The sequence below is a fragment of the Callithrix jacchus genome, chromosome 6 (genome assembly GCF_049354715.1).
Source record: "Callithrix jacchus isolate 240 chromosome 6, calJac240_pri, whole genome shotgun sequence".
In the NCBI taxonomy this organism is placed as follows: domain Eukaryota; kingdom Metazoa; phylum Chordata; class Mammalia; order Primates; family Cebidae; genus Callithrix; species Callithrix jacchus.
The window spans coordinates 134,435,175-134,456,129 of NC_133507.1; the positions used below are offsets into that span (position 1 = coordinate 134,435,175).

Consider the following 20,955-nt stretch of genomic DNA (forward strand, 5'->3'; position numbering starts at 1 on the left):
AGAATCACAGTGATATACTTTGGCTCTGTGTCCCCACCAAAATCTCATCTCAAATTGTAATCCCAATGAGTTGAATCCTCAAGGAGGATTTTGGTGATAAGTGATTGGATCATGGGGATGGCATCCCATGCTGTTCTCATGAGAGGGAGGGAGTTCTCAAGAGACCTGATGGGTTTTTTTTTTTTGAGACTGAGTTTCGCTCTTGTTACCCAGGCTGGAGTGCAATGGCATGATCTCGGCTCACCTCCGCCTCCTGGGTTCAAGCAATTCTCCTACCTCAGCCTCCCGAGTAGCTAGGACTACAGGCTGCGCCACCATGCCCAGCTAATTTTTGTATTTTTAGTAGAGACAGGGTTTCACCATGTTGGCCAGGATGGTCTACAATCTCTTGACATCATGATCCACCCGCCTCGGCCTCCCAAAGTGCTGGGATTATAGGTGTGAGCCACCGCACCCGGCAGACCTGATGGTTTTAAAAGTAACAGTTTCCCTCGTGTGCACTCTCTTTCCTGCCACCTTGTGAGGAAGGTGCTTGCTTTCCTTCGCCTTCTGCATGATTCTAAGTTTCCTGAGGCCTCCCCAGCCATGTAGAACTGTGAGTCAATTAAACCTATTTTATTTATGAATTACCCAGTCAGAAGTATTAGCTTTATAGCAGTTTGAAAATGGACTAATTAGTTTTGAACTTAATGGTAAAATAAAGATTTCCTTCCAAATTTAGAGCACTAGTTCTTCTGGTAAGTCACTGAACAGAGAAAACAACATTTTCTGTGTTTCAGTTCTTCATGTGCAAAGTGAGAATGTTGTTGGATTAAATGATTACTTAGAAGAGGCCACTTCCCTTCCAAATTTTTTATAATATATGATTTAGAACTATAAAATAAATCCAAAAGTTTATCATGTCAAAGATTTTATTATAATGCATATTTAATATTTATTTGTTATTATAAATGACTTTATTCCTATTTAGTTTCTTAAACTGTTTTCATATTTCTTTTTATCTAAAAATAAAGTATTCCTCTGTCTTGGCCATTTATTAGCATTCTTCACATTATGATTACCTAGTAATTAGTTTTCTTGATTTATCAGAAGGGTTGGGTATCAGAAATTAATTTATCTGATTATTTGTATAGTTTTCATATACTACATAATTCCCTGTAAGTGCTATAATTGTAACCCTTTATAATTGGCAGGCATTAATTACTAAAATTGTGCTAGAATTTCCATATAATTTTCTATCAGAGCCACATGAATACTGAATACATTCATCATGTTTAGAATAGCAATGAAGGAAATTAATTTCCAGCTATTAAAATATGCAAGACTCATATGAATATAAGAAAGAGATATGCTGATTCCTGAGTCCTATGTCACAAGTAATATGTCCATGTGTGTTCAAGTACGCTAAATGTACAGCACTTGTTTTCCATTCATTAAAATTAATTCAGCTGTCTCTTAGTAGAGAGTTCAAAAAAGTGGAAGAAGGCAAGAACCAAATTACAAAAAGGCTCCCAGCAGGAGGATAAGAGAGTACAGAGTATACATTTTGTCCTTAAGCAACTCTTCTAGAAGTCTCTGTTTCTGCAGTTCTCCCAAGCATCCAGGCTTATATTTTTTCAGCTTCCTACTGTATGGAACACATTCTATCTATTCAACTGCCATAGTCCTTCTTAGACCAGGATTTCTTAATTTGGGGTATGTGGATGACCTTACAGGTATGTAAACCTCCTGAAATTGCATGTAAAATTGCACACTTAACGTATGAACTCTCTTTCTGAAGAAAGAGTGTATTGCTTTTATCAGATTCTCAAATAAAGCTATCACCAAAACAGTTTAAGAATCACTGAGCTAAACTAGTTCTTATTTTCAATTCCATTGCCACCAAGCAAGCCCAGGTCCAGTGGTCTTTCTGTTAAACATTATGGTTCCTTACCTATATTCTCCTGGCTCCAGTTTCTTGTCATTTTAATCTGTCATGTACGGAGCTGTCAAAGTCATCTTCCTGAAGCTCACAATCAGCCATGACACTCTCCTGGTCACTAACTTTCAGGGCTTCTCTATTGACACTGAATAAAGTCCAAATTCCCTGAGTGCAGACACCAAGTCTTATTCATGTGTGTACCCTCAGTATCCACCTAGCTCAAGAGAGTCTTGCTTTTGATCCTTGATATGGTTTGGATCTGTGTCCCTACCCAAATATCATCTTGGATTGTAATCTGAATTGTAATCCCCACATGTTGGGAGAGGGACCTTGTGAGAGGTGATTACATCATGAGGGTAATCACCTCTCATGCTCTATGCTGCTCTAGTGATAGTGGGTAAGTTCTCACGAGATCTGATTATTTTATAAGGAATTAAATTATAAAATGTAATTAAAGAATTACAATGATTAAATTAAGGAATATAAAATCTAATGTAAAATATAAACTATGAAAATTTTTTTAATATTAAAATTTGAGTGTTCAGTGCTTTTAAATGCAAAGTCCATTTATAAGGAGCTGATTCCTGCTTTGCTCTGTACTGCTCTGCCATGATGTGAAGAAGGGTGTGTTTGCTTCCCCTTCCACCATGATTGTAAGTTTCCCTGAGGCCTCTCCAGCCATGGTAGAACTGTGAGTCAATTAACCCTCTTTATAAATTACCCAGTCTCGGGTATTTCTTCATGGCAGCCTGAGAACAGACGAATACAATCCTGATGTCAGAAACCTTCTGTGTCCCAGCTCCAAACTATCCTTCCTGTTATCTGTCTCAATTTCCTTTCATAGATTCTATGCTCCAACCAAATCAATAATTTGACCTTCTATCAGTTCTCCAGATATGATCTGTGTTTTCTTTCTTTCTTTACATCTTTTCCTCAAAGTTTCTTCTGTGTGCAAGGGGTACCTTCCTGACCTCTCCTCACCCAAACTATTTCTTTTTTTTTTTTTTTTTGAGACAGAGTCTCACTCTGTCACCCAGGCTGCAGTGCAGTAGTGCTATCTCGGCTTACTGCAACCTCCACCTCCCAGGTTTAAGCAATTCTCCTGACTCAGTCTCCCAAGTAGCTAGGACTACAAGTGTGTGCCACCACACCTGGCTAATTTTTTATTTTTAGTAGCAATGAGGTTTCACCATGTTGGCCAGGCTGGTCTCGAACTCCTGACCTCAAGTGATCTGCCCGCCTCAACCTCCCAATGTTCTGGGATTACAGGCATGAGCTACCCGTGCCCAGTCCACCCAGACCTATTCTACCTGATGAAACATTATCCATTCTTCAAAGCTAAAACAAATGTTTCTTCACAAAGTCTTCTAAGGCTCTCTCCCTGTGAGAAATGATCCCTTTCTTCTCTAAACTCTTTGTACATTTCTGAGGATTTTACATTTAAAAGCAGAGAGCACTCAAATTTTAATATTAAAAAAATTTTCATCATTTATATATTACATTAGATTGTACATTCCTTAAAGGCACAGGTTGGGTTTTATCTTTCTCTTCCTTATATACCTAGCATAGTCTTGCACCATAACATTCAATAAGAATTTGCTGAAGAAATGAATAAAAGAATAAATGAACACAGGATCATTAATTTTTCAAATGATTAAGAGGTCAGTGCTCATTTTACTGGTGAAGAATGTGAGGTTAAGAGAAGCAGAGGGAGAGATACAAAGTCACAGAGCCAGAGAGTGGTCAGCGCATGCTAGAGCTTGGGTATTTGGACTTGGTCCAAGTCTTTGTCCACAACACAACGATGCTCTTTAATTGGAAAAGAAAATGCACTTAGATATCTTCATTTTAAACCACTATAATCTTGTTTTTTTATAAGTTTAAACGTTGACTCTGCCACTTATTATCTATGTGGCTAAGTATTTTATTTAATTTTCTTATCTATATTGAGGATCTAAACTTAGTGTTCTCTAAATTTTCTTCCAGCTATGAAATTTGAATTGCTTGTATAACATCATTCCTCTTTTTCTCCAGCAAAGAAGGTAAACTTCTCCAGTTTTCTCCAAGTCATGATGTTCCACCTTACATCCTGTATTCTATATGAAGCCTGTTTATCAATAGATAATAATGACAAAATACAATAGATGGAATCAAATAATTCATATATTTTAAAAAAACATATAAAGATAAAACTTGGTAAAGATAAAAACATAGAGACAGGACTTTTTATTTTTTTAGTGTATGAGTCTTTAAGACCTTTAAAACTTTAAATAGAGGAAAAGCCTAAATCTGCAGATCTTATAATTAACCTATGTGTTTCTATTAAGGGAAGCTTTCATATTGTTCTTTACCTTGATAAATATGTATAGCAAACATATTTATCAATATATTCACAACCAAATGGCTCTGAGTTTCACCCAACAATGAAAAGGGAAACTATTTCTCTTTCATTCTTAGTAGTCCAAATATGAACAGAAAATTATTCTACCTCCAACCCCCAGAGAAATGATAATCCATGATCTCAGTATCTCATCCATGTATAGGTTTTCAGACATTAATTCCTGCTAACAAGTCATGTACATAACAAACATAAACTTGGTTCACTCTATTTTCATTTTGTTTCCCACACACTGCATTGTGGTTTCTTCCAACTGACATGTTCCACCCTAAAAGGCATCCTTACTTCACTCAATTTCCACACAAAGTTCTAGGAAACTCTGGTATTTTCACTCAGTAAGTTCCGTAATGCCTTATCTTATATAGTACTTTATTTTATTGAACCTTATGTGGAACATTTAAAGGGTAAAAAGGCCAACACTGTTTCCTCGATAATAGATGTTTATTATGTGCATAGACTTCAAGAGAACATGATCTTCCCTCTTTCAAAGGCAGCCTACACTAGAGGAGACAATATTGTTCTTGTTCCAATAAGAGGGTAGCTGAATTCAATAAGGAAAAGTTAGTGGGCAAGATAAGCACTATAAATAAACAAATTGGCCCACTTATTTGCCAAGAGACCAAAAGGAACCCTTTAAGATCTTTAGATTTAGCAAAGGAAACAAAGTCCCATGCTTTCTAAATCTGTTTCACAAATTTATGACTATCCCTCAGGATACATTGATTTTCAGAGTTCCCTAGATATCAGAGTCTTTAAATCAAATCTAACTTATTGTGTTTTTCTGTCATATAGGAGCCTGAACAAAACAATAACAGGTGATCATTAGGGAAATTAATCCTCCATGTCATTTTGAAATACAGACAGGCTATGACTCAAAAAGCTGCCCCATTCAAAGTAGCTGTTTTGTTATTATATTATTCTACAAGAACCAACAACAATGGAGATAAATAAGTTATTGTGTAGATACCTGTGCACACACAGGTAATTTGTGTTTTTTTAACATATGTATAGATTAGATATAGCTATATATACACCAACACATACACATACATATGGATATATTTGGATATGCATGTATTATCCTCTTTAGAGTATAAATCCCTGTATATATGCATGCATATGTGGATATATACGTAATAACATATATATACAAACACACATCACCAGCCAGAAAGGAAACTGAGTTTTAAACTCTTGATAAGCAAGCCCTACTGGTAGTACTCAATTCCTAATCTTGTAACATAAAGTCATTTTCAATCTCTTACATGTTGTAACATAGCTGAAGTCCATTTTGTTACTCAATTCTAATTGTACCAAAAACTCAGATGTGAGGGCCCGGTGCCATGGTGCCTTAAAGGTAGTTGTGGCAATCATATAAAGTAACTTCTGGAGTTTTGGGGTGATATGGTTGGGGTATAAGAAACTTAATAATTCCCATGTGGGCTATGTAAGACCTAGCAAGACCTCACTTTAGATAGGAAAAATGACCTCCCACCATCCAAGCCCAGTTTTCCAAGGAAAGTGTGCAGATGTGGGATCCTTACTCTCTGAATTCCCCTAGCCTTATATCCTTTGTATTCCATACGCTTCTCACAATTACATATAACTTGTATAAAACGTGTTAAATGTTGATGTGCCCATTTTTTGTCAACCCTCTGCAGGACTAATTCATAAATGGGTTTAATTAGAATCATATTAGAAAAAAATAGAAAGAATCAAAATAACATCAGGTCAATAAGAATTATGTAAGCCTCTCAGATACATTTTTATTGCAGATATAACTTAAATTATACAATATGGCCAATTTAGTGTAATTCCACCCATATTTCAGCTGGGTCCATTATATGGCGATATGGGTAGGTTTTTGTTTGTTTGTTTGGTTTTTTTTCTTGTGCAAGAAAATCTGATTCTCCGCTTAGGAATAAAGCAAGTTGGGCAGGGAGAATGATAGATCTGTCCAAGTCATCCAATTTGTAATTTTTAATGAATGCAATGTTTACACAAATGCTTCAAAACAAAAGCTGAAAGGAACTGCAGCGAGATGTGAGGAACCTAGACACGGTGGTGCCAAGTAAATTGACCTCCAGGAGTTAAATGGCTAAATATGGTAAGTGCCTTAATCACCTAATTCAAAGAAAAGAGACTTGGCTTTGGGTTGATTATGGAGCTGGACTTTGAGAAACAGGTGGAACTGAGAGGTAAATAAGAGGTAAAAGGAAGAGTCTGAGCAAAGGTTTGAAGTATACGAGCCAGAGCAGTCTATAGAAAATTTACGAATTTCTAGGCTAAAGAGTCTGAATTTTAATCAGTCAGTAATTGGGTGCTATTGAAAGTTTATAAGCAAAGGGAAACATATATTTCACTGTAAATTAATTTGTAGAAGGTATACAGAGTGAATCAGCAGGGGCAAATTTAAAGCCAAGAGTCTATTACATTTATCCAAGAAATAAGAGCCATACCTCAACCATAGCAGTAGAAATTGATACACATCAATGAATAAAAGAATGAAAAAATGAGATTCAGTAGTCATGATTTAAACTCTGGAAAATATACTTGATCTATGCTTTCCATTTCATGATTATAAATTGAAAATGTTATGAGATTTTGGACTGAATGTTTTCAATTTGAAGTGTTGTCTTTTGTTGACAAACATGTCTCAAAGAGAGAACTGCCTATAACATTTTGTGTTATAATGAATTATGTTATCATTTCATATTGGATGCATATAATGTATCAAGAATAACCTTGAAGAGGGTCTGGGCTGAGTTCTTTGTGCCTCCTTTGATGAAAAATGCAAGAGCCTTACAAAATAATCACCACCTCAATTAGGGATTGTGTTCAATTGTTAATATCAAAGAAGTAACTGAAACAGAGATTTCCTTTCTCTCAGGTAAAATAAGTCTAGTGCAAGTATTACCATTTTACATGTTACTGGTGTTTCATGACCCTTCTTATTCTGCTTCATTATCCTTCTTGTGTAGCCTGGATCTTCATGGCTGTACTTCCTGAGATTTTGGCCAGCACATCTATATCCCAGGCAGAAAGGAGGCACTACCCTTTTAAATCACCTCCAAAGCCCTTCCCAATGACTTGTACTTATGATTCCTTGGTCGTACATATGAGAAAGGGAAAGCTAGGCAGTACACTCTTCTAGGTGGGTTGTTCCCATCATGAATAAAACCAGATTATGTTAGTAAGGCAAAACGGGGAGAATGGCTATTGGCAGAGTCACTAGAAGTCATTGCCAAAGCCACAGAAATTCTTCTCAGCTCTATCAGTTTGTGACTCTAACTCCACATGGAATCCCATTCATAATTAAATAGCTGCTAATTGTTTTCCAATGTCTTCTTTGAAACATTAGCTCCTTAAATTACTGAATTATGGAAAATAAGTCCATTTTACTCTAACTTTTAGTCCAAAAAAAACATGTACCACATTCCACCTCCTGATATAGAATATTTTCCCCTTACAGGTAAGCAGCTTTGCCCATAGACAAAGGTTGCTGCTTTTGTAAACTGTGCTGAACACTGATAGATTATAATAGAAAGCAAATATACTGTAAACACTGCTAGAGAATATCCCTTATTAGTACATGTCAATTTTGGAATACTACAGTATATAGTTTTTCAGCATCAAAAGCTAAGGTTTTATCTTTGAGGTCTCTTGTCTTCTGATATCACCATTTCCTTTAATATTTAAATAGAATGTATGACTACCTGTCTCAGATTCTGTGGGAAATTCAGCCTCCCTACACTCCAGCCCTAAATACACAAAGGTTGGTGGAGTGCTCATAATATCCTGGTCTGTGTTCTTTTTCTTGACTTTCACTGAATTATCAGTGTTCTCTCTGCTCCCTGTCTTCTATGTCTTCTCTCTCCTTTGCTGCTTTCCCCATGTGCCTCTGTACCATAATTCCTGCAAAATACTATTTACAAAGTACTGTTATCAGTAAATAAATTTTCCAGTGATTTGGAATAACAAAGAGAATTAGAGTACAGCAGGTAAAATACTATCTTAAAACATAATATTATTCAACATTGTGCTAAATTTTAATCAGTTGTACTCTGAGGGAAGAGACATTCCTTTCTGACTTTGTCCACCTTCCTTCCTTGCTCACTGTCCTCTTCTCTTTGGCTCTCTAAACCCTTTTCCCTTTTTCTTACTAGTTGCCTCTGCTTCCCTATTCCTTTTACTTATGCAAAATAATTTATCTTTTTCTCCCTGCCTTGTTTTGGGGGGAGAGTGGGGTGGGGAAAGCCTATTATACTCTATATCTGCAGATTCAAAACCTCATTCAGTTGTACTACTAAACACAAAGTCATTGATTCCAGGTCTTTCCTATTTTAATATAAGGAAATGGTGGATATTTTGAAATTATAAGGCTATATTTTCTTTGTAGAACCAGAATAAAATCAGAAAGTCATATAGCATAGCCCAGTACAAACAAGTTTTAAGAATTGCAGATCAGCATCAAAAAGTAATTGTAAAAGCACTATATTTAACTTCACCACTTAGGAACCATCATTGTAAATCCAACTCATAACCTATAGCACTGTCTCACCAAGCATTTTCCTTTTCTTCTCCCCAAGTCTGTTGTACCACACAGATATCTTTGGGACTTTCACAATTTGAAGTTCAAAAATCTCTCCAAAAAGCCCCCATTCCTGATAAACTTCCTGTAGCTTTTTTTCTATTTTTCCATTATCCTGCTTCCCCTCTACCTAGTATTCCAATTGTGCATCACAAACTTTATAAAAATGGACAAGAACAAGGGAAAGAAACTGACAATAGCCATCCCTAAAGCAAATAGTCACTGGCTGTAAATATTATACATACCAATGGTACCCAGAACCACCAGAGAAAGTGACAGTTCTGCAGAAAGCAAGCCAAGAATGAACGGAGACCCATTAGCAAAGAAAAAAATTATGAAGGACCATCCAATTAATTCTCATGGCCAGAAGACATATCAGAACAAACACATGAAACATAAGACCAGTAAGAGTCCAACCTTAAGCCATAAAATATCCAAGAGACAACGTTGGGGTAGCAAAAGAATTTTGAACCCTTGTCCAGTCCTTGATGTCAATCATGATAGTCACAAAACAAATCTAAAAGGAGGTTGTATGAAAATTTTTCTGCTGTCCAGCAATTAGCAAAGGACTACATTTGAAGGCAATACATTCTATGTACCCCACATTCTAAAGAAAGCAGTTAGCTGTGAGCACTTGTGTTCTAGGTACCTCTGCTGAAGTCTTACTAGAAAAGAGCAGAATTGTCATTACTTGAATCAACTACTGCCCTGTCCTCCCTCACTCCATCAGTAACATATAAGAAAGGATGAGAAAGGGAACTGAGACATGAATGTTGGAAGAAGTTACTGGCTTACTACAGAATGCAGTGATCTTGGTTAGAGGCCAAGTGCAGTGGCAGCCTCCAAGGGGAAAATTTCTGGGCTTTAGAGACCTGTAAGAATAGGAAACTGCATCTTCTCCAACTGAATGATTGCTGGCAGCTTTCCTGGAACTGACCTCACAATGGAGTAGAATGGAGTAAAAGAGGGAGTTCTTGGAAGGGCATGTCAGATTCCCAGATGTGTGAGTTATACATTTCCATAGACACTGGCACCTGTGTCTCCTCTGGAGATTTCCAAAAAGAACAGGCTTGCTGGAGTAGCCTGGAGAAGAAAAGAAGTCCTGTGACATGAGATCCCTGTGAAGAAAATAAGTAATCCTGAACTTCATTTCATTTATCTTCAACTCTCAGAAGGCAGGAGTTCCCTTGGTTTCACCTCATTTGAGGAGCAGAAGAAATTGGAACTAATAGACCAAGCAACATTTTCAAATTTTTATTCTCTATATTTTTCTAATATTCTCCATCTATCTTTTTTTTCTTTCATATTCTCTGGCAATTCTGTTTAACACTGCCATATCCCATGCATAGGTTGACTATGAGATGACTCAGTATGACCTCCTTCAGCTACTTGAGATGACATATGCAAAACCAGTCCCTAAATGAGTACACTTATATGTGGCTCCACCTTCATCTCAACCATTACCTATCTGTCACCTGGAATTCTCAACAGTTTCCAAAGAAGGCTTTCTACTTCTAGTCTTGCCCTCTCTCCTCCACATCCTCTTCATTTTGCAGTAAAAATAATATTATTGCAACTAAAATGAATCCTATCCTTTTACTTAGGCTAAAATCCAAAATCCTCATTTTCCTTATAATGCCTATTATGGTCTGGGCTCTGCCTTCCCCTCTGACTTCACCTCCTAGATCAAATGGCCTGTTGCATGAATCTCTAACTCTTCTCATGCCTCTGACCTCCCTGCTATGCTCCAACCACAATTTTCTTCTTTGAGCTGCTATTACATGGGAAAGCCTTTCCTGTTCAGCGCCTTTGTTCAGTCTGTTTCTTCCATTCCTCTCTCTCTGCATGACTGACTCCTCTTTTGGCAGGTCTTAGTTAAGAGTCATCTCTTTAGAGAGAGTGTCCTTGACAAACAAATCTAACGTAAATGCTCCCTGCTAGTTTCTTCCATAATAACCTGGCAATAGTGGGAGGGAGGGAGATGTGCATATTACTGGGCAGAATTTTTACTTGAATATTAGAATATACATTTATTTGCTCAGCTTTTGTTTCTCATCACTAATAAAGGTTCAATTACAGATTGTTGAGAATTTGAAAATACAAGAAGAAGATACTGTCATGGCTCACCCAGTGATAGAGGAATGTCCCTGAAAGGTGACAGAACTAGAAGAGTTCTTTGTCATAAATAAATGAAAAGGAAACATGGTAGTTGAGATGTAAATACATATGTCAGTTAAGGTGTTTGAGAAAGGGACTAGAATCTTTTTTTTTTTAAGACAATGTTTCGCTCTTGTTGCCCAGGCTGGAGTGCAGTGGTGCAATCTCAGCTAACCACAACCTCCGCCTCCCGGGTTCAAGGGATTCTCCTGCCTCAGCCTCCCAAGTAGCTGGGATTACAGGCGTGCATCACCACACCCGGCTAATTTTGTATTTTTAGTAGAGATGGGGTTTCTCAATGTTTGTCTGGCTAGTCTCAAACTCCCAACCTCAGGTGATCCTCCCGCCTCAGCCTCCCAAAGTGCTGGGATTACAGGTGTGAGCCACCATGACCGGCCAAGAATCTTATAAAGGAATCCCAGCTGATAACTTCTCTCTCTTTAGTGAAATAGGAAATAAGAATGTGTGTCAAAATAGCAAGGCCCAGCGGCTCAGAAGAATGAAGAAGGTCAATAAGAGCTGCTGATGCAAATGGAAAAGGAAGCCAATTCGAGACATTCAGATAGGATTTAGAGTGCCACCAGATCAAGTCTTCATTTGGTTAGCCATTTGATAAATATATTGAGTCCAACCAGCCCCTATATTTATTTCCAGCATCACAAAGACAACCAGGTTGTTAAACATCCCCAGGATCTGAATTGGAGCATCTGACTGTGCAGGATCCACAGTATCCAAACATCCAGCTACCTCACTTTCTGCCTTCTGGCTCTGGTCAGAAATAAGGCTATGACAAGTGACCTTTCCTTGCTCAGGGTGGCATCTTATATTTTATGAAAGTTCAATGCCAGGGATTTTTTGTATGGAATCCACAAGTCTCTCATTACATGAGCTTGTGTGGTTTGAAAATTTTGCAAAATATTCCTATTACTCATTTATAGACCTAAGCCTCCTACCATCTCCACAGGGCACAGGGGCCTCTAGGTATATATCACTCTAGGATGAAGAACAAAGATGATCTCGTATATACTAAAAAAGATATCTGAACTAAATCACAAAAACAATACTCAGTTCATCAGAGTAAATCATAAGTATGCACATTATACTCCAGTATGATATCTGTCATGTTGGTGGCAAAAACTGTGATTACTTTTGCACTCATCTAATATTTTATTTGACTTTTATTTTTACCTATTTTATTTATTTTATTTAATTATTTGCTTTGAGATGGAGCCTCACTTCATCACCCAGTCTGGAGTGCAGTGGCGCAATCTTGGCTCACTGCAACCTTCGCCTCCCCGATTCAAGAGAATCTCCTACCTCAACCTCCCAAGTAGCTGAGATTATAGGCGTGCACTACCACAGCCAAGTAATTTTGTGTATTTTTAATAGAGATGGGATTTCACCATGTTGGCCAGGTGGGTCTCGAACTCCTGACCTGAAATCATCAGCCTGCCTCAGCCTCCCAAAATGCTGGGATTACAGGCAGAGCCATCATACCCAGCCGGACCTTAAATTTTTAAATGAATAACACACAAGTTCTATAATCTGGCCACCACTTTGCCTGCTCAACAGATTTGCTGCAGCAAAAGGTTAACTTCTTTTAGACTCCTGAACAAGTCAAACCCAATTCTATGGCTAAAGCCATGTAGTGCCAGCCTAGACCTCCCTCTTCGCCTCTCCTTTTATTTGTAAAGCCTACCTATTATTTGTATTTCATCACAAACTCTATATTTTTAAGATTCCAGAGATTATATAAAAATTCTATAATATCTAAAATTGCTTAATATATATTTTAATAATTACCCTCTAGACATTGCTTTAAATGTGTTTCAGAGATTCTGGTACATTGTGTCTTCGTTCTCATTGGTTTCGAATAATATCTTTATTTCTGCCTTCATTTCATTATTTATCCAGTTGTAATTTGGGAGTAGGTTGTTTAGTCTTCATGTAGTTGTGTGGTTTTGAGTGAGTTTCTTAATCCTGAGTTCTCATTTGATTGCACTGTGGTTTGAGAGACTGTTTATTATGATTTCCGTTCTTTTGCACTTGCTGAGGAGTGTTTTACTTCCAATTATAATTAAATTTTAAATTGAGGGTCCAAAGTTTAACAGATAAACTTCCAAAACCTCACCAAAAAAAATAACAAAAGTATACAAATAAAAAGTAAAAAAAATATACAAAAAAACCACAAAAGTATACAAATCCTTGAAAATGTAAGGCTTCTGTTCTTGGGTAAAGAGTCTCAGGTCGAGATTTTTTAAATAACATTAAAAATCAAGAGACCAAAAAAAAAAAAAAAAACCTAAAGTTAAAAAAGAGGACATGTTTAGCCCTTTTGGCTAAAAGTTAAAGAAATATTAGAACTATGCTATTTAATTTAACAAAAACTTATGAAAGCTCATCAAAAGGGCCACACCAACACTCTGAAATCACTAGGATTCTGTTGATTCAAATGGCTTACTCCATCTCTCAGGAATGCAAGTCATTAATGGCAGCATGAGAGATGAGGTGATCTACCCACAAACACAGGGCTCTGATTCAGCCTGAATGTTAGTGATTTTAATGCCAGACACATCCACTTTCAGCTGGAGGGTATTTGTTGAGAGCTGCCGCGGAGAATGCTCACACTTTGAAAAAAATGCACACCCTTAGCAACCACTAATGAATAAAATACAAGCCCACAGATGAGGATTTGGAAATTGTAAAAACCAATATGATTTGGTATTTTGAAGTAATTCTAGGTATATAAATTAAAATAGATCTAGAAAGACAGATCTAGATACCTAGATTCTACAGGTATCATCCAAGTCACTTTTCCTTTGTGATCCTTGGGAATTTTGCCCAGATAAGCTCTGGGAGCTCAAATTGTATTTTTTTTAAATTCTTGGACTCTCTTCTTTACAGTATGTGAACAGCCTTTAGCAGTGGGAATTTCTTGGGTTGGTGCATTAAAACCTATGCCATGCCAACTGGAATTTGTCTGTGGAAACAGGATATCCACTACCGAGAAAAATATTGGCAAATGAGAAAGTAGCTACAAGCTGGAGTCTGCTCCAGTACTTCCGATCACTTCTACTCTGGAGGTTTGGTCCAAATTACTTTGTCACAGAGATAACAGAGACTGAAGTTGAAGAAAGGATGAGAGAAGGCCGCTTGTCACTAAATTGTAAACAGAAGTCCTGGCTTTCACTTCCTTTTCTACCACTTATAATGCCTATGAGAGAAGTGGGCAAATCACATTACCAATTTGAGTCTTATTCTCCCCACTGGTAAAGGAGGGACTCAAATGATTGCTTTGCCACAACCCATTCAACATTTGTTGAGCATTTACTATGTGCCAGGACAGTCATGGGTGTTATGCTAGGTACAATCCCTATTTCCAGCCAGCTTGCCATTTCTTTGGAGAGGAAGATAAATGACTGGATATGCAAACAATATGTAAGTACCTTATAAAGATCATCATAAAGAAAAAGTATGAACAACAAATAAAATAGGTTAACAGAAAGATGTAACTTAATCTGAGAGGTCAAAGAATATCCCATTAGGGAATGACATGTAAGCAAAGGGGGTGAGACGGTAAAGGGTGGGGAGAACATTCCAAGACCAGAGGATAACATGTGCAAGGCCTCAAGGCAAAGAGGAGTTTGATGTGGTCCAAGAACAGCAAGAAGTCTTAAGTGGCTACATTGAGGGGGAGAGTGGCAGGAGATAAGGCTCTCAGTGTTATTATAAGAATTAAAGGAGAAATGTGTATGAACTTGCTTTGCAGAGTACAAAGCCCTGTACCACTGTGAGAATTAACAGTCATCAGGATTTCAGGCATCCTGCCCTTGGCAGGAGAAGCAGGTCAAAAAGGAAAAAAAAAAAAAAACCACTTGAACATTTTACTTATTTCACCCTTCTTAAATTGACTATTATTCTCATCTTTGTTATCAACTGAAGTGTACGAAGATTTTCAATTTGCGTTGATGCCAGAAGTCTTAAAATAAGACTTTTATTATTTCTCCTTTATATACCAAACTTGGCTTCTTGAAAGCCAGAACACAGTATTACTGAAGCTTTTCTATGTGTAAGGAATAGAAAATCTGGGACCTGAAAAGCCAGGATTTCTTTATATTTCTATCTGTTATACATAGCAACACACTAGAAAACAAATGGAGAAAAGCTAAACCCTCTCTCTACCCATTGTATCCTTCACTTCTGCCACTCATTTGTTTAAAAAACAGAATGTGAGAGAAAGAATGATAAGGCTTTCTTCCAACAAACTCATTTGCTCACTCACTCACTCATTTATTCACTCATTCAGTCAGCAAATATTTACTGAATACCTGTCTATCCCTGCTGATGTTTGACACAGGAATTCCAGAGACTCATGTTTATTAGACTGATTTAGCTCCACAATTATCCAGAGGAACAAAGAACCTGGAGCGGATTCCCATTTAAATTTCCATCTGATCTCTTTTTTACATAAATATGTTATTAATCTATAAAGATGTTTCAGATTCCAGCTTTCTGGACAAGGTCCAGGAACTGGCTATCTGGCAATAAAAAAGTTTAAGAGTCAGTGTTCACAGAGGAAGGAATGAGAAAGAGAGAACAAGAAAGAGAGAGAGAGAGGCCAGAAGGGAGTAACAGAACATTGGCACGGGGGGAGGTGAGCCCGATGTGCACACAGGGTACACCGAAGACAGTGTAAGCAGAGAGTGAATGTAGATATGAGCTCACTTCTCCTCTCCGAAGAATGTATCAGGAGATAGCTTTGCTTGGAAGATATTCTTAAACCAGAGTCATTAATAAGGCTTATGCCTACTTCAGTAAGTGCTGTCTCCAAACCATTTTGTCTTCTGTCTCCCAAACACTGAATACCTTGGGAAAACTGAGCTGACAGTGACGCCTAACAAGGTATTATTAAATAGGCAATGGCTGCAATGAGAAACAGGATAAAAGGAGTGCTTTATAAAAGTTCCACATAAGAAAAGATATGGAATGACAGACAGAGAAATTGCCATTAATGCGGCTAAGGGAAACCAGGAATGAGATGCTATTTTTGGAGGATGAATATAATGAGAACACGTGGACACAGGGAAGGCAGCATCACACACTGGGGTCTGGTGGAGGCTAGGGGAGGGACAGCAGGAGGTGGGGAGGTTAGGGAGGGATAACATGGGGAGAAATGCCAGATACAGGTGACGGCGAGATGGAGCCAGCAAACCACCTTGCCATGTATGTACCTATGCAACAATTCTGCATGATCTGCACATGTACGCCAGAACCTAAAGTACAGTTAAAAAAAAATAGAATCTACCACCCCCCAAAAAAATAAATAAAATAAAGAAACATATATATATTTCTTTATGTTGGATGGAATATAAAACTCTTTTTTAAGAGCCCAGACTGGTCTCAAATTTCTGATCTCAAGTGATCCTCCCACTATGGCCTCATAATATATATATATATTTAAACTACAGCTAAACATATCCAATATATATATTTTTTGTTTTTTTGTTTTTTTTTTTTTTTTTTGTTTGTTTGTTTGTTTGTTTTGAGACAGAATTTTGCTCTTGTTACCCAGGCTGGAGTGCAATGGCGTGATCTCGGCTCACCGCAACCTCCACCTCCTGGGTTCAAGCAATTGTCCTGGTCTCAGCCTCCCGAGTAGCTGGGACTACAGGCATGCGCCACCATGCCCAGCTAATTTTTGTATTTTTAGTAGAGACGGGGTTTCACCTTGTTTGACCAGGATGGTCTCGATCTCTTGACCTCGTGATCCACCCGCCTCAGCCTCCCAAAGTGCTGGGATTACAGGCGTGAGCCACCATGCCTAGCCAAAGCTGACTTTTCAATTGAACTGTCTGGAAAACAAGAAACAGAGATTTAGAATAGTTAATATATTTAGAAAAATTTATCAGACTTTAAAACATTTTTTCACATAAGGTATCATAGCACTTTATCAGTCAAACTGTTTTTGTACATACATGGTTCTGGAATTAATGGGGTGGGGGCCTGGCTACATATAGCATCAGTCATTTGTTATTTTGGTTTTTTCCATAAAGAAAAACAAACAAACTTGTGAAGCATAGAAATTAAGAAAGAACTGTTAAAGAGTAATGTCAAGAGCTAACAGCTAAGCACTTGACACAAATTTAAGATTTTTTTTTCTTGGTTTGAATGCAGCAGCTCACACCTGTAAACTCAGGACATTATGAGGCCATGGTGGGAGGATCACTTGAGGTCAGAAATTTGAGACTAGTCTGGGCTCTTAAAAAAGGGATAGTTTTATATTCCATCCAACATAAAGAAAAAAGGAAATAGAAAATTAGTAATAAAACTGTAATAGTAAGTTTCTAAAGGAGACATAAAAAGGCTATTACAAATTAACATATCACACATACTTTACAGAGCTCCTTTCCTAAGCACTGTAAAGATGTTTACAATAGGAAATCTTAAAAAAAAAATAGTTCTACCCCCGATTTCTCCTTTACTTTGCCATTTTTGATATATCAGTTATCCACTGCTCTTTTTTAGTTATACAACCAATATAAATGGTGAGGTGGATTCATTTATATTTATTTCACTACTTGTTCAAAATTATAATTTTGACTATTTAAAATTAGCTTAAAAATTAAACTAAATGTTCCCTGAAAACCACCACCATTACCACCACAGCCACCACGTGGGTCAAAAATGCCTTCAGTAAAATTTACCAGGTGATATGGGTTGGCTCTGTGTCCCCACCTGAATCTCCTCTTGGATTGTAATTCCTGTAATCCCCACTTGGGAGGTTATTGGACCATGGGGATGGTTCCCCCATGCTGTTCTCATGACAATGAGTGAGATCTCACGAGATCTGCTGGTTTTATGTGTCTGACAGTTCCTCTTCACTCTCTCACTCCTGCTGCCACATGAGAAGGTCCAAACTTGCTTCCCCTTCTCCTTCTGCCATGATTATAAGTTTCCTGAGGCCTCCCCAGCCATGCGGAACTGTGAGTCAATTAATCCTCTTTCCTTTATAAATTACCCAGTCTCAGGTATATCTTTATAGTAGTGTGAAAATTGACTAATACACCAGGTCAGTGTTAAAATGATATTAAAGCAATAGGAAAAGCCTAAAGTTCTTATAGCTAGAAGAGAATGGTCAGTCAGTCTCATTTGGACACAACGTTAAATATTTATCTACTTGGAAAAGTCAATTGTTAGGAAAAAAGGTTCATTTGTAAAAGTACCAAAATTTACAAGGGCAAACTATTTCATATTTAAAGACTCATTTTATCTTCTCGGCTAATTTTAGACTTGAGGAATCACTGTCAGATGTGCCTATGAAGCGGTTTTAAGTGATAGGTCTAGGTAGCTGTGGATTGTGATACAAGAAAAATTATTTATACGTATAAATGTTTCCCTTATACAAAGACAATAAAAGGCAACTTAGTCTGTTTTTTCTTTGCTATAACAGAGTGTCACAGACTGGGTAATTTATAGATACATCCATTTCTCACAGTTCTGGAGGCTGAGAAGTCCCAGGTTGAGGTGCCCAAATCTAGCAAAGGTCTTTGTGCTGGGTCATGCCATGGTGAAAAGAGGAGGGGCAGGAGAGGGAAAAAGAGAAATAAGGGCAAAATTCATCTTTTTTATCAGGAACTAATTCATGGGATTAATAACCTATTCTCACCCAAAACAGCATTAATTCATTTGCAAGGATAAAGTCCTCTTGGCCTGATCACCTCTTAAGAGTTTTATCTCTTAACACCATCCCATCTAGCCTGGGTGTCAGAACAAGACAAGTCTCAAGCAATTTTTGTTTTACCCTATTGTTGGCAAAGGATAAAAGTCCAACTCCAGCATAACCATCACATATCTGCCTAGTACACAGTTACCCCTACCTATCTTACCTGCTCACCACCATTTTTATCTCTGCCAATCAACCTTCTTCAACACTCCACTTGCTTCCAAATGCTGGAGCCTCTGCTCTTGCATACCCTTTTCCTGAAATATCCTTCTTCTCACCTGCACCTGTCAAAACCTTACTCCTCCTTCACAACCAGAACTTCTGTACCACTACTCTCATCCTCAGAGCATTTAATATGTCATTCCCTTTTGTGTACTTTGTCTTTTAATGTTCACATTTTTTTGTTGTTGGGGACATGCCAGGTAAACCTTTATTCCCAGTGTGCCACATAACAATGCAAAATATCCTTCTGGAGATCTCACTTAAGGCACATTATGCAAGCTTTTTTTATCTTATTCCTACCTACCTCATGTCCCCCAGGAAGGCTCTCTGATCCTTGAAATGAAATTCATTCCTTCTGTGTAAACGCCAGTGCTTGCACAGGTTCTACGCTCAAGTATTTGTTGGATTGCATTGATGTGAAAACATCTGCATTGGTAATATGATCAATTCAAGCTAATTTATAGTCATAGGAGGATCCCATAGTACAGCTCTTGAAGACCATCCAGTCCAATGCTTTTCAAACTTTTTCTGTTTTTCTTTCCTTTTTTCCCTTTCTTAGTAGAACAATCCTGTTTTCAACAAGGAGTTTATTTGAAAGCACAAGATGCGGAGCATATAAACACCATTCATATTCAATCTGGGGGAGCCCAGCTATGTGCTTCCAACCCCCATGCCCTGCCATTATAGGGCCTCTGAAAAACATAATTCAAAATCACTTTACAAAATCTAAAAAATACATGGGAAGAAGATACTACTCAGACATCATGCTATTCCTAAGTTTTATCAGAAGCAGACATTGAGCACTATATATTGTCAAGTAAAATGAGTTCTGGGATTATGTGAACTATCTTGTGACTTGTCAGGAACTATTAGATGATTTCTAACAACAGCCAGTGTCTAATGGGCTTATTAAGAAGTTACTCTAGAGAGTGACTTGCTTATAGGTTATACATTGCAATGTTTATGGACCCAGCTCTGCAGTCAGGTTGCCTGGTTCTACCAACTTTCAGCTCTACCACTTACTAGCTGCATGACAATTTACTTAGGCTGTCTTCTTCTCTATCTCCTCCTTTATATAATTGGGCAATAATTGTACCTACTTCACAGAGTTTTGGTAAGAATTCAATAAGGCAATACAAGTATGAACTTAAAATAGCCACTATAGTAAATGTCCAGTTAATATACTGAGATTTGTTAAGGGCCATGATGAGAAAGGCAAATCACAGGAGCCACTAGTTGAATTCAGTGTTTCTCAGATGAAAAATATGGCGTAACCCATTTACATTGCAAATATTGGCATGCTATTTAAAGTGTGCATTGCCCATTTTACTAATCCAAGGAATCTGCCAGCTGGTTTATTCTCTTCTGTTCAAAGTAAAATATCAAATAATACTACAAAAATTTAATGTACATGGGCACACTTACATTGTTACCAGTATTGCTAAGTAACCATAGTTATCCAAGCATTCACTAAATGCTTTTGTTTTCTAGCCACAGAGATTTTTTTTCTGTCAAGAAACCTTACCTGTCTTTTAGGTAAAACTGTTCTGCCTATTTCTAAACACTAGCTGAACTACTTTGTATCACTCCAAAAGCAGTTTCTAGAACACAGTAGAACAAAGATCTGCCAGGAAAAGGTAGAAATCTTAAAGAACCTGAAAGGGCAGGACAGGAAACTTATTCCTGATAAGGTAATCTGAAAATAAAATATCCTGGTGACCTTGTCATTAGGAAGACAAATAAAAAGATGTTTTAGGGCTGCCTATTAAATCATTTCACTGGACCAGAAAAGCAAAGTGCAAACATGCATAAAAAAAAAAGAGAAGTGATTAGATGGTGGTCACCATTGCCCATTTCAGAATCCTAACCCATAGTGACTAGCTGGGCCACCAGATGTTTTTGCAGAGCTTATGTAAAAGCTGTCCCTAATGACCCTTGCTGTC

The 20,955-nt window shown here is 37.5% G+C and overlaps 1 long non-coding RNA gene across 1 annotated transcript in view; it reads right to left on the bottom strand.

The window, feature by feature from the left end:
- Window positions 1-20,955, bottom strand: part of LOC144576825 (uncharacterized) — a 165,832-nt gene that overhangs the window by 45,189 nt on the left and 99,688 nt on the right. The window contains exon 2 of the long non-coding RNA XR_013519392.1: window positions 16,795-16,919. This is a non-coding gene — a long non-coding RNA (uncharacterized LOC144576825). The remainder of the gene's footprint in view (window positions 1-16,794; window positions 16,920-20,955) is intronic.